General features: G+C 40.4%; 1 protein-coding gene across 1 annotated transcript in view; it reads right to left on the reverse strand.

Moving 5' to 3' along the window:
- The window catches only part of LOC311619954 (protein POLR1D), a 50,228-nt gene that overhangs the window by 15,416 nt on the left and 19,183 nt on the right, over nt 1–15,629 (reverse strand). The window lies entirely within an intron of this gene.

Raw genomic sequence — 15,629 nt, forward strand, 5'->3', positions numbered from 1 at the left:
CTGATTTAAAATTTCTACAGGACAATTTGATAACATGATAGAATCATGAAAATAATGCATACCTGCTGATCTAAAAATTCCACTTTATGCTATAAAATCTATGTGTGTGTGTGTGTGTGTGTGTGTGTATATATATATATATATATATATATATATATATATATATATATATATATAAAGCCAGCGACCACAACGCCATAATGACCAGAACCGGTCACTATGATGCCCATTGCTGGCCCGATGGAGGGGTGGGGCCTGCAGGCCAACCTCCCACAGCCCCTCCCCCCAGCCAGCCCCCCCATGATCAGCCTCTTTCAGGTAACCAGGGCCAGCTGAGGCTTGTGCTGCCAGCAGTGGCAGCAGCAGAGGTATGATGGGGCATCACCTTCTCCTGATTGCCAGGTCACCTCCCACCCTTGAGGGCTCTCGGACTGTGAGAGTGGCAGGCCAGGGCTGAGGGACACCCCCAGTGCATGAATTTTCATGCCTGAGAGTCTAGTCCTACATAATAAAAAGCTATTGTAATATGCAAATAGACCAAATGGTGAAACAATCAAACAACTGGTTGCTATGACATGCGCTGACCACCAGAGGGTTCACGAGGAACATAGTAGGCACTGGCAGCAGGTGGCAGAGTGCAGAATATGGTGGGCATCAGCCCTGGTGGAATGGTGGAACAGGTGAGTGGGGGCGCTGGCTGCTGTTACTTGGGCAAGCCTCTGGTGGTTACTGAAAATTCTCTGTTCCTACGCGCCATGGTCCTGCCTGGCACTTGCACCTGCTGCCAGAGCCTGCCCTGCTCACACCTGCTGCTGGTGCCCGGCGCTGGCCCCAATCACTCAGCATTGTCAGCGAGTGCAACAGGCAGCTGCTGACCCCAATTGCCCCTGAGGACTTCTCCACCTCCCCCTGCTCCTTAGGAGCAATAGTTAGCACATGGGAGCAGCGGCAGCAGGAGCAGGGCTGCTGGCAGAGAGGGGACTGGGGACCACAGCAGGGCTGGGCAGGCACACGAGTATGGGCCAAGACTAACCCCTGTGCCCACTATAGCCTTGCGGTCCACAGTTCCTTTCAAGGTGCACAAATTCGTGCACTGGGCCCCTAGTTTATACTAATAAAAGGGTAATATAATTAGACCAGAAGACATTCTGGGAGACCTTCCAGACATCCTTCTGGACAAAGCCATGATGGTGGAGCCAAGGCAGAGGTGGTTAGGGGTGGTCAGGCCTTCAGGGGGGGAAGTTGGGGACAATCAGGCTGGCATGGGGGGCAGTTGGGGACAAGGAGGCCGACAGAGGGAGGAAGCTAGAGGTGAGCAGGTCGATGGGGAGGGCATTTGGGGGCAATTAGGCTGTCAGGGGGGGGCAGTTGGAGCAAGCAGGCTGGCAAGGGGGGGGGCAGTTGGGGGTGATCAGGCCAGCAAGGAGGAGCAGTTGGGGCAAGAAGACTAGTAGGCAGAGTGGACAGGGGTGATCAGGCAGGCAGGTAAGAGGTTAGGAGTCAGTGGTCCTGGATTGTGAGTCAGACATCCCCTGAGGGGTCCCAGATTTGAGAGGGTGCAGGCCCAGCTGAGGGAAACCAATCCCCCAACCCCCTGTATGAATTTCGTGCACCAGGCCACCAGTTAAAAAATAACTAGGGAAAAACTTGTTTGGACAGTTCCCCAATATGAATAAACTATGTATTCATTATAAATAAACTAGAATGCATTTTCCCATAAAAACTTTGTTAAAATATTTGGTTAGCTTTCTGGACCAGCCAATTTGTGTGATAATACAGCTGAAATGCTGTATGTCTGCAGAAAACAATACTCAGTCAGGAATTTTGTAGGGACCCTGAAGGTATATTCTATGCACTATCTAAAGCTATGAAGTTTGACACAGATTCTTCGGTAGTTTTGATTTATTTAAAACTATCTCCAACACTGTTATTAACTTTATTTGCTGCAATAAAGGGAACTTTCTGATTTACAACTACAATCAAAGGGAAAAGAAGGTATATGCATCAGAAAAACTGCCTGAGGTGAAATGAAGTCACCTGTGTTGAAAGATGATAAAAGGTGGGGCTCAGCCTGGTTGGGGATGGCATCCAGACATCCCTCTTTTCAGAGGTAAAGCCCACAATAAATGTGGGAAGCAGTACTTTATACATATGGTTGGGGTTGACCCAAATTACGGATTTATAATTGATTTGACTAACTTGCCAAAGGTACTATTGCTAATGGTTAGAGTAGAGGAGAAACAAAAGGACCCACGTGTTTATGGCTACGAATCTCCTCGTCTATTATACTTCCTATCTCTTCCACAACATTTGTGCAGCAAGTCACAAAGAAGACATTTTCTCTTTATTATTAAAAGAGGCAAAAATAAAATATGTGGGGGGGAAAAAAAACCCAAAAGTTTTAATAGAGTTACATTGCTTCCACACTCATTTGAGGAGAACTGGGTGAATGGTGATCCTGAAGGGCAGAATAAATGAAGGACTGCTCACTGCTTTGTCCTAAGAATGTTGAGCATTCAACTACCTCCCAACCCAAATTCTCCTGTATAAGCTTCTTCTGCAAGGCTTATTTTCCAAGAAGGAAAACAATTCCAAGCAGTCATGTAGTCATTTCTTGAAATAACATCACCTTTAAAATTAAGGAGGAAAAACAGAAAGTCAGCCAGTTTTCCTTTCTACTGTAGCCTGGAACATTCACTAATGAATTCCTGAGTAAGGAGATAGCAAGTCCATTTTCTACTGTACATTTTCAGAGGCTAAATGCTTAAATTAGCAAAGATTATGAAACATCAACATCATGCAACAAAGTGGTTTTTAATGAGATAATAACAGAGTATAATCTAAAATGAAAATACAAGAAAATAAAACAATGTATAAGAATGTATAAGAACAAAGTACAAAGAGAATATGAACAATTAAAGCATCAAATTTAATTTTAGGTACAATAATTTCTATATTTTATCCTTTAAGCATATTAAAGTTTTCTTTGTAAAACAAACTTATTTTATTAGAATATAAACTTCAATACAAACAAGAAATTAAGAAAGCTAGATCATTAAGCAGACAGTATTCTGGGCACAGGAACAAACTACAATCAGTTTTTAATGATCCATCCTAGCTCAGCTTCCTTAGGCCTGCCTATTTGTTCCATTAGCCAACTGGTAAATGCTTAAGGAATGTAAACAAATCATAACAGCAGCTTAAATAAATCCCAAACAGGAATGCAAATCCAGTGCAAAATAATCTAAAAAATCCAAAGTCCAACAAATTACTTTTGAGTTATCTGGGTCTGTGTTTCTTTTCATTCACACAAATCAACTGAGAGTTAACAAGTAGTATATTGGGATATAGAAAGGATAACAAGAAATTTAAGGCAACTGAATTGACACACCAGAAATTGAAAGGCAAATGTAATAATGAACAAAAGAGAGACTTTTAAAGAAATAAAATCAGAAAAGCTAAATATCAAGTAATTGTTCAAAACACAGAGACAGACACTTAGATGGATCTACATACTTTCTTGAGAATGAAAGAAAGTGTTATGAACTGAATGTTTGTATCACCCACAACATTTATATGCTGGAATCCTAACACCACCTGGACACTGGGACCTGACGCTCCAAACCAGCATGCTTGACCCAATGCTTCTGGAAAACTGGCCCCACTGCCTTGACATAGTGTGCCCAGCCCTGCCATCGTGACCCAACACTACCATATAGATGGACCTGACATTGTGGCCCACTGTGTCTTACCCAGTGCCCCTGGGCAAATGGCGCTGCTGCCTAATACTCCTTGGTAGACATAAACTGACGCCCCCCCCCCCCCCCCCCCCCCAAGCACAGACCTGCCACAGAGACAGGACATGCCTAACTTGGTGCCACCAGAAGACTGGACACACCTCTGTCTGTGACCTGGTGGGACCAGTTACCTCTGAACACACAAGAACTACCACTGTGAATGCACCCTCCTCACCTGGCTCCCCAGACTAATAGACTGCTAACATGAGAAGAAAAAGAAACAACTGTCAATGAAAAAAAAAAAGGAGGAATCACCAGAAAAAAAACACACAACTAAATGAAATGGAGGCAAGTAATTTGTCAGATAAAGAATTCAAAGTAATGGTTATAAGGATGCTCAAACGTCTGAGTGAGAATTACAAGTAATGAAAATTATAAGAAGTTGAATAAAAACAAACAACCAACCAACCACATGAATAAGAATCAAGAGGAAATGAAGAATGACATAGCTTTAATAAAGACCACTCTAGAAGAATTCAAGAGTAGACCAGAGGAGGCTGTGGACCAAACCAGCAAGTTATAAGACAAGATAGAAAAATACACACAATCATAGCAGCAATTAGAAAAAAAAAATTAAAAAGCAGGAGGAGAGTTTAAGGGAACTTTGGGACAACACGAAATGAAACAACATCCACATAATAAAGGTGCCAGGAGAAGAAGCTGAGCAAGGACTAGAAAACCAGTTTGAATAATGACAGAAAATTTTCCTGACTTGGTGAAGAAAAAAGTCTTACAAGTCCAGGAAGCACAGAGTCTCAATCAAGGTAAACGAAAATAAGATCCACATGAAGACACATCATAATTAAAATGACAAACGTTAAAAACAAAGAAAGAACCTTAAAGGCTGCAAGAAAGAGACAGAAAGTTACCTACAAGGGAACTCCCATTAGACTATCAGCTGAGTTCTCAATAGAAACATATCAGGCCAGAAGGGAGAGGCATTAAGTCTATAAAGTAATGAATACAAAGGAACTGAATCTAACACTACTCTATCCAGCAAGGCTATCATTCAAAATAGAAGGTGACAGTAGGAGTTTCACAGACAAAAAAGGGTAAAGGAGTTTATTACCACCAAACCAGCAATGCGAGAAATGCTAAAGGGACTGTTGTAAGAAAAAGAAATAGAAGGAGAGGGAGGAATGCAAGGATAAAGAATAAACATGGCAACAAACAAGTACCTATCAATAATAACCTTAAATGCAAATGGATTAAATGCTCCAATAAAAAGATATGAACGGATAAGAAAACATGACCCATATATACATGCTGTCTACAAGAGACCCACCTCAGAACAAAAGACTTACGCAGAATGAAAGTGAAGGGATGAAAATTTATTTTTCCATGCAAATGGAAATTTAAAAAAGTTGGAGTAGCAATACTAGTATCTGACAAAATAGACTTCAAAATTAAAGCCATAACAAGAGAAAATAAAAGTCATTGCAAAATAATAGGATCAATACATGGGAATATAACCCTGATAAACATATACACCCAATATAGGAGAACCCAAATACATAAAAAAAAAAAAAAAAAAAAACTTCTGGAGGACTTAAAGGGAAAAATCAATAGCAATACCATCATAGTAGGGTACTGTACCACACCACTGACATCACTCAGAAATCAATGGCATTCTCATACACCAATAACAAACTCTCAGAAAGAGAAACTAAAAAAAATAATAATAATAATAAAAAAAAAATAATAAAATAAAAAAAAAATCCTATTTACAATTGCAACAACAACAAAATAAGATACTTAGGAGTAAACTTAACGAAGAAGGCAAAAGACCTATATTCAGAAAACAATAGAACTCTGAAAAAAAGAGATAGAAAGGGATATAAACAACTGGAAGAATAAACCATGTTCATGGATTGTTATAATTAAAATCATTAAAAATGTCCATACTACCCAAAGCAATATATAAATTCAATGCAATCCCTATTATAATACCAACAAGTAGCCCTGTGCATGAATCCGTGTACCAGTAGCTCACTGCCGCCCTCCTGTAGCTCCCTCCACCCCCTTCCTCACTGTTTGCTGCCCTGCCCCCTCCTGTAGTTCTTCGCTCCACCCTCCTGCTGATCTGTGATCCGGTCTTTACGAGGTCAGTCATTATGCCTCACAGCATAATGGTTAATTAGCATATTCCTCTCTTATTATATAGGATGACATACTTCACAGATCTAGAACAAACACTCCAGAAATGTATATGGAACCAAAAAGACCACAAATAGCCAAAGCAATCCTGAGAAAGAAGAACTAAGTTGGAGGGAGCACAAGACCAGATATTAAGCTATAGTACAAAGCCACTGTAATCAAAATAGCCTGATATTGGCACAAGAAGAGACATATAGGTCAATGGAACAGAACAGAGACCCTAAAAACTGACCCAAGCCATTACATTCAATTAATATTTGACAAAGGAAGCAAGAGCATACAATGGAGTTAAGACAGTCTCTTCAATAAATGGTGCTGGGATAATTGGACAGCTACATTAAAAAGGAAGGAAGGAAGGAAGGAAGGAAGGAAGGAAGGAAGGAAGGAAGGAAGGAAGGAAGGAAGGAAGGAAGGAAGGAAAGAAAGAAGGAAGGAAGAATATAGATTACCAACTCATACCATACACGGGAATAAACTCAAAATGGATGAAAGATTTAAAATGCAAATCCTGAAACCATAAAAATGCTTGAAAAAAAACATCAGACATCTCACATAGTAAAATTTCCACTCATACAAATGCCTAGCACAAGAGAAACAAAGGAAAAAATAAATGGCACTACATCAAAATTAAAGGCTTCTGCACAGCAAAAGCAAATAGTATCAGAATGAAAAGGGAATCCACTGTATGGGAGAACATATTTGCCAATGATAAATCTGATAAGAGGTTAATATTCAAAATACATAAAGTACTCATAAAATTGACAAAAGGAAAACAAACAACACAACCAATGGGCAGAAGACCTGAATAGACACTTCGCCAAAGCAGACGTACAAATGGCCAAAAGACATATGGAAAAATGCTCAGTCACTAATCATCAGAGAGATGCAAATTAAAATGACAATGAGGTACTTCCTCACACCTGTCAGAATTACTGCCATCAATAAATCAACAAACAATTGCTGGTGAGGATGTGGAGAAAAAGGAATCCTAATACACTGATGGTGAGAATGCAGACTGGTACAGCCACTATAAAAATGAATTTTTTCCTCAAAAAATTAAATATGGAGCTGCCATTTTACCTAGTGATCCCACTTCTCAGAATATATCCTAAGAAGCCTGAAATATCAATCAGAAGAAAAACATATGCACCCCTATGTTCATAGCAGCACTATTTATAATAGCTAAGATCTGGAAACTGCCCAGTTGCCTATCAGTACATGAGTGGATAAAAAAGCTGTAGTACATCTACACCATGGAATACTATGCAGCAATAAAAAAGAAGAATCTCTTTCTCTTTTGAGACAGTATAGAGGGACCTGGAGATCATTATGCTAAGTGGAATAAACCAGTCAGAAATAGACAAGTATCACAGTGTCTCACTCATATGTGGAATCTAATGAACAAAAATAAACTAATGAACAAAACAGATTCAAAGATGTGGAGGCATGAAACAGACTGTTGAATCTCAGAGGGAAGGTGGGGGTGGGTGGATGGGTGGGAAGAGATCAATCAAAAAGCTTGTATGCATATATTATATATCCATAACCCATGGACACAGACAATAGTGTGGTAAAGGCCTGGGGGGTGGGGACTACATGGGCTCATTGTGTGTGGGGGGGAAGGGACACATGTAATACTTTGAACAATACAGCTTAAAAAAAAAGAAAAGAAAAAAACTTGGCTTTCAGTTGCTTGTTAAACACCCACAGTTTTTAATTTTTTTTTTTTGCAAAATACCAATGGAACCTAGCAATAGCCTTTTGCTATGGTCTTAATATTTGTTTTCCTCAAAACCATACGTTGGGATCATAACCTCCAATGTGATGGTGTTGGAAGGGAAGCCTCTGGGAAGTAGATCATGAGGGTAGCGCCCCCCATGAACAGATTAGTGCACTTACATAATGGGATTAGAATCTGTGGGGCTCCCTAAGCCCTTCATGTGAGAATATAATTAGAAGACTCCATCTGTGAAACAGGAAGTAGGAGCTCACCAGACAATGACTATGCTAGCACCTTGATCTTGGATTTACCAGCCTGAATTTCTAAGCAAAAAAAAAAAAGAAAGAAAGAAAGGCCCCAATGTGATAGTATTAGTGCCTTTGGGAGGTTATTTGATCATGAGAGTGGAGCCCTTATGACTTGGATTGTGTCCTTATGAAAGACCCCCACAGAGCTCCCTGGCTCTTCCTGGTATGTGAGTACACGGTGAGAAGATGGCTATCCATGAACCAGAAAATTGACAGAAATAAATGTTTTGTTTAAACCACCCAGTCTGTGATATGTGTTCTAGCAGCCTGGATAGACCAAGATAGAGAATAAGGAAATAAAGACTGAATGAGCATTAGATGCTTTCCACATTTGGTGACTCCCTTAAGTCTTTTTTTTTTTTTTTTTAATATATTTTATTGATTTTCCACAGAGAGGAAGGAAGAGGGATAGAGAGTTAGAAACGTCGATGAGAGAGAAACATCGATCAGCTGCCTCTTGCACACCCCCTCCCGGGGATGTGCCCGCAACCAATGTACATGCCCTTGACCGGAATCGAACCTGGGACCTTTCAGTCTGCAGACCGACGCTCTATCCACTGAGCCAAACCGGTTTCGGCTCCCTTAAGTCTTTATAAAGCCACCTTTGGCCTGGCCTGCATGGCTCAGTGGTTGAGCATCAACCTATGAACCTGAAGGTCATGGTTTGATTCCTGGTCAGGGTATCTGTCCAGGTTGTGGGCTCAATCCCTGGTGTGGGGCATGCAGGAGACAGCCAATCAATGATTCTTTCTCATTACTGATGTTTCTGTCTCTCTCTCCATCTCTCTTCCTCTCTGGAATTAAAAAAAAAACATTTTCTTTAATAAAAAAATAAATAAAACCACCTTTGATTAACTAACTATGAATCTGGTATCTGTCACATGATGGATGAAAAAAGAGGTTCAAATAAGGCACTAAGTCATCTAAGACTACTCTGAAGACCTTGATATGTTCAAACAAGCATGACTGGGTGAACAGGACACAGACTTAGAAAACTGGAAAACTGAGTGCAGCACCACTGGCTTCTTATGATTGGGAGGCATCTGACAGGCCCAGCACATCACCAATACTGAAGGTAACCAGCTTACACTATCATCCATCAAAGCACTGGGCAGAATTTAAGAGAAACTTCACTACAGCAATCTAAATTTCCTCCCACAATGGAGTACTCAGGCTCAGAGAGAGAAATTGAACAGTTTACTTGATCTTCTGTAAGATTTGCTATTAGACCACAAAACATTCTGATGAAAAGATATGGACAGATGGTTTGAATCCCTGCTGGTATCTGCAAACAGCTGTGTACCGACTCCTGACCCGTCAGCAGTGACATGATCGTGCGGATTGGCAGAACCCATAGGACAAAGACTGGTCGATGTATTACTTAGCAATTCAGGTACAGATATAGATGAAGAATTTCAGGCCATCCTTATTTAACTTCAGAAAATATCAAATTGCCTGAGGTAATCTATCACTTGTAAAGAAAGGTATGAAAATTCAAATTGTAGAAAAGGTTTTTGAAGACAGGCAAAACTCACTAGGGACATTGAGGTCATTTGGAAAATGAAAAAAAAAAAAATTTATGGGTAAAAGATGAAGGTACAGGTTAGTTCTGTAAATCGTTAAATTTAGCCAACTTCTACCAAGCACTTGCTCTGTAAGGTATGACGATTTATACTGTGAGTGAGGTCCTTCCATAATATTGGTGACTGTATATGTTAAATAAAGATTCGGATATGTTCTTTAGAAACAAATATTGGATTACGTAGGAGGATGTGGGAAGTCCCAATATTTATTTATTATACTAGAGGCCTGGTGCACAAAATTCGTGCAATTGGGGAGTGAAATAGGCTGTCCCTCAGCCCAGCCTAAACCCTCTCCAATCTGGGACCCCTTGAGAGATGTCAGACCACCTATTTAGGCCCAATCCCACCTAAATGGGTGGTCAGATATCCCTCTTAGAATCCAGGACTGCTGGCTCCCAACTGCTCGCCTGCCTCTGATTGCCCCTACCCGTTTCTGCCAACCTGATCACCCCCTAACCACCCCTGTGCCAGCCTGATAGATGCCTAACTGCTCCCTGGCTGGCCCAATTGCCCCTAACTGCCCTCCCCTGCCAGCCTGGTTACCCCAACAGCCCTCCCCTGCTGGTCTGGTCACCACTAACTATCCTCCCCTGAAGGCCTGGTCGCCCCCAACTGCCCTCCCCTGCTGGCCTGGTCACCCCTAATTGTCTTCTCCTGCTGCCTGATCACTCCTAACTGCCCTCCCCTGCAGGCCTGGGTCCACACAGCCCTAACTTTCCTCCCCTGCAGGCCTGGTCCCCCAAAACTGCCCTCCCCTGCAGTCCTGGTTGCCCCCAACTGCCCTCCTCTGGTAGCCGAGTCACCCCTAACTGCCCTCCCTGCTGGCCTGACCGCCCACAACTGTCCTCCTCTGCAGGCCTGATCATCCACAACTGCCCTCCCTTTCAGGCCTGCTTCCTCCCAACTGCTCTCCCCTGCTGGCCATCTTGTGGTGGCCATCTTGCATCCACATGGGGGCAGCCATCTTGTATCTTGGAGTGATGGTCAATTTACACTTTACTCTTTTATTAGATAGGATAACAAAGAGGGAAAGTTGTGATAAAAATTGCTTAATTTTTAAAAAACAACTTATGCCAATAAATCACTGAAGGAAGATACAGGAGCATGAATTTGAGTGTAGGACTAAGACTTTTTTATTTCATGCCAACATGCACCAAAGAAAAACTGATATTTTAAGCAAGGCTGGAGAAATCAAAGCTGCTGCTTGCCTTTGATGGTAATAGCCTCACAGGATTATTATGAGGATAAAATAAGGTACTTATTTAGATCCAAGTGTTCTGAATTTTATTAGAAGCACAAGAAATATGATAGGTATTTTTCACTTGACTTAACTACTAGTGGTCAGGGAACTTGTTTATTTTATCTTAGTTTTCCTATGCCTATCACACAGTAGATACTAAATAAAGATTTGAAGAATGAACAAGTTCTGGGTGTGAGTGAAACATGTCAAAAATGAAAGGATTTAAAAATAAAAACACTATATCTATAGCCAGAAGAGGAAGTGATAGGAGAGATGGAAGAGGTGAGATAAGAAACGTGAGGACAGGTGAGAAAAAGTAAGAATATGTCACTGGATAAAGAAATGAGATGAAGGAATTGGTGGCTGGCTATAGGCTCCTTGTGAGATCTAAAGTAGTGGCCACACTTGAACAGGAGCACAACAATCCCACACAGTCTCAGACACATCATATATTATGTCAGTTATTAGACACTGAAACAGAATTTTCCTGTCATGATTGAGGTCTTTAATCCTCTTGGACTCCTTGAAAATCTCAGCAACATTTAAAATATCTAGAAATACTGTATGTGCTTTTCCTTTTGTACCCTACCAGTTAGAGGTGAATGGCCTTTGTTTAGATTAGAAATACCAGTCTTTTGCTTCATTACACAAATGGTCAAAAGCCACCTCATTCATATACGGTTAGCATTCTCTAAACTCCATCTCTTAGTGAAGTTGGTAATTGTGCATTGAAATGAAAGTGTTTTAGTGCTGGGATTCCAAGAATGTAATATAGATACTGTAGATGTGTGTGTAAGAGGGGTAGGGGAGGGGGGTGTTGAGGGGGAGAAGAGGGCCACTGGCCTCTCTGAAAGGCCTCAGCCAGACATTGTATGCCCTGTGGGATTATCACATTCTAGGGCCTTAGTTTGTCCAGAAGTCCAGTTTGGGTAGGACACCCAGCTTGACTGGAACCCCCCAGTTGCCATGAATGCACAGCAGAACTTTGCATGGCTACACTCTCTGAATATTTCTCCACTCAGCCATATCCTCATCACTGGACAGGGAACAGATGTTTCCTGCTCTACAGCCATTAGTGATCTCCCTGTATACTCCACATCAATAGATGTAACCAATAGAGAAACCAAGATGGCAGCATAGGTAAACACCTAAACTGATGCCCCGCACAACAATTTCAAAACCACAACTAAAAGACAAAACAGACATCATCCAGAACCACAGGAAGGCTGGCTGAGTGAAAATTCTAAAACTAGAAGGAAAGAGAAAAGCACACTGAGACTCAGAGGAGCTGCAGAAGGCAGAGGTACAGAGACACGTGCACGGAGAGGACTGCTTTCTCTCAGAGGTGCTTGCAGTGATTACCATGGGACACTGAGATGCAGGGCATGGCTGACGGGAAGCCAATGCTGTCTGCTCCAACCTGAGACTCTGCCCCATCCAAGCTAAGCACAAGTACTTGCAAGTCTTGTCTCATAAGAATATCTCCAGCACAGAAGTTCTCCCAGCATAAACACAGCTGATCCTCACAGAGAATTGGCCTAGAGGTCAATTCCTTTTAGTGATACCAACAACAATCAAGGCTTAACTACAAGATTGTGCACACAGCCCACAAAGGGGTGCACCAAGATGTCCACCTCAGGTAACTGGAGAGGCTGAGCCACTGGGCCCTATAGGACATCTAGCACACAAAGCCAAATGTGGAGATAAAGCAGCCAAATGTGGAGACAAAGAAATAGGTCACAAATGAAAGAAATGGAGGAAAGCAAACGACTGGATATAGAGTTCAAAACCATGGTTAAAAGAATTTCCTAGAAAAGGCAGATAAATTTAGTGAGACCCTTGAGGATATGAAAAAGGACCAACTAGAAATTAAACATATATTGACTGAAATAAAATATAATATACAGAGATCCAATAGCAGACAAGAGGATCGCAAGAATTAAATCAAAGATTTGAAGTACAAAGAAGTAAAAAACACAACCGGAAACGTAAAAACAAAAAGAATCCAAAAATATGAAGATAGTTTAAAGAGCCTCTGGGACAACTTCAAGCATACCAACATCAGAATTATGGGGGTGTCAGGAGAGAGAGAGAGCAAGATACTGAAATCCTATTTGAAGAAATAATGACTGAAAACTTCCCCCACCTGGGGAAAGAAATAGACTTGGAAGTCCAGGAAGCACACAGAACCCCAAATAAAAGAAATCCAAAGAGGACCACACCAAGGCACATCATAATTAAAATGCCAAGAGCAAAAGACAAAGAGAATATTAAAAGCAGCAAGAGAAAAACAGTTACCTACAAGGGAGCACCCATGCGATTGTCAGCTGATTTCTCAACAGAAACTATGCAGGCCAGAAGGGAGTGGCAAGAAATATTCAAAGTGATGAATAGAAAGAACCTACATCCAAGATTACTCCACCCAGCGAAGCTATCATTTAGAATTTGAAGGCAGATAAAGAGCTTCACAGATAAGAAAAAGCTAAAGGAGTTCATCACCACCAAACCAATATTATATGAAATGCTGAAAGGTATTCTTTAAGAAGAGGAAGAAGAAAAATAAAGTAAAGATAACAATTATGAACAACAAATACATATCTATCAACAAGTGAATCTAAAAATCAAGTGAATTAAAAATCTATTGAACAGAATAAACTGGTGTGTATAATAGAATCGGAGTGGACTGACAATTCTTTGGGGGAAATGGGTATGGGAGGTACGGGAAGACTGGAAAAAATGGTATACTTATGGATGAGGACAGTGGGGGGTGGTAAGGGCAGAAGGTGGGATGGGAACCAGGTGGAAGGGAGCTATGGGAGGAAAAAAGAGAAACAATGGCAATAATCTGAACAACAAAAATTTATTAAATAGCCCTGACAGGTTTGGCTCAGTAGATAGAGCGGCAGCCTATGGACTGAAGGGTCCCAGGTTCAATTCTAGTCAAAGGCATGTACCTTGGTTGCAGGCACATCTCCAGTAGGGGGTGTGCAGGAGGCAGCTGATCGATGTTTCTCTCTCATCAATGTTTCTATCTCCCTATCTCTCTCCCTTCTTCTCTGTAAAAAATCAATAAAATATTTTCAAAAAAGATTAAATAAAAAGAAATGGATGTAACCATTCCCTTCTTTCAGGCCCACCAATATGCAAATGAAGTCCCACACACCATAGTTCTAAGTAAGTATTTAAAAGTTATAAAATAAACTAAAAAAAAAATTATACTCCTTCCTAACTCCTACAATGTCATATATACAACAAAAATAAAAATAAGTGTAAAGCTATGATTTTTAAAAATGATTAAAAGTCAGCGAAGTATCTAAGATGTCAGAATTAACTAATTGCACACATTAGTTATTCTGTTAATGAGTTGGTAATAATTGGATAAATAAAGAGAAATAAAGACACATAATTCAGACTGGACTGGTAACTGCCAGAGGGCAAGAGGGTTAGGGGACTGGGTGAAAATGTGAAGGGATTAAGAAGTACAGATTGATATTCACAGAATAGTTTCAGGGATGTGAAGTACAGCATAGGGAATCCTATACTAGTTGTACTAATTATTAATAGCCGATTTTGTAATCAAAGAAAACATGATAATTTCAAGAGAAATATCAAAAGTGCTTTATTCAAAGTAATGTCCATAGCTAGCTACATATTTTCCCATCTTTCAGGTAATTTGTGGATACAGTCCCAATAGAACTTTCCTTGTTTTGAGGTAAACCATTCAGAGACCCAATTTTCCACTTTTTATATGTTTTGAAGTGCTGCTCATAAAGTACGTGTGCTATTGATCAAAACAAGTGGTAATGTGAAGGAGCAAAATCTGATGAGTACAGTGGGTGGGTTAATACTTTCCAGGCAAGATCTTTTAACATGTCTTTAACTGGTTTTGAAGTGTGTAATGGTGGTTATCATGAAGCAAAATTACTTTACGGTGTCTTCTGGCACATTCTGGTAGATTCACGATCAAAGCATGGTTCCATTTGATTATTTGTTTTGGGTAGTGATTAGTATTAACAGTTTCACCTGGTTTTAGAAGCTCATAACACACACCTTCCTGATCCCACCAAACGCAGAGCATTGTCTTCTTTCCGAAGCGATTTGGCATTGCAGTCCATGTTGGTGGTTGACCGGGATCAACCCATGGCTTTGTGCATTTGGGATTCTCAAAATAAATCCACTTTTCATCACCAGTCACAATTTGATGCAAAAAAGACTTTCATGTCATTGAAGCAACATTTTACTGATGACTTTTCTGTTTTCTATTTGTTTTTCCTTCAGTTGATGTGAAACCCATTTCATTCCTTTAAATCTTTCCCATTGCTTGTAAACAATTGGGAATTTTTTTGCTGAGAAACATTTAATCTTTCTTCAAGTTGTTCTAGAGCTTAACATGCATCTTCATCCAATAATGCTTGTAATTGTTGTTCTTAAAACTTTTTCGGTTGACCTGGACATTCTTTGACTTTCACATCGAAATCATCACTTTTAAAGCATTTAAACCAGTGTTCACAAGTATCTTGAGATAGAGCATGTCCACCATAAGCTTCCCAGACTATTCAGCACCACTTTTCTTCAAAATTATGAATTAAAACTTCCCACACATGCTCTATTTTTGGTATGAAATTGGACACTTTTAAGTATAAAAATATCTATGATGTTAACACCTTCAGAAAACTTGACATATAAAGTTCTGAAGCTTGTTGCCAATACAACAAAATAGCATACATATAAAATCACAAATATCGATATATCAACTCCAACTATTGAAAAAAATCCACATTAACTGGTACACCTAGTATAATAAAAGCCTAATATACAAATTGT

Source organism: Pipistrellus hanaki, assembly GCF_964339955.1.
Source record: "Pipistrellus hanaki genome assembly, chromosome: 3".
NCBI lineage: Eukaryota > Metazoa > Chordata > Mammalia > Chiroptera > Vespertilionidae > Pipistrellus > Pipistrellus hanaki.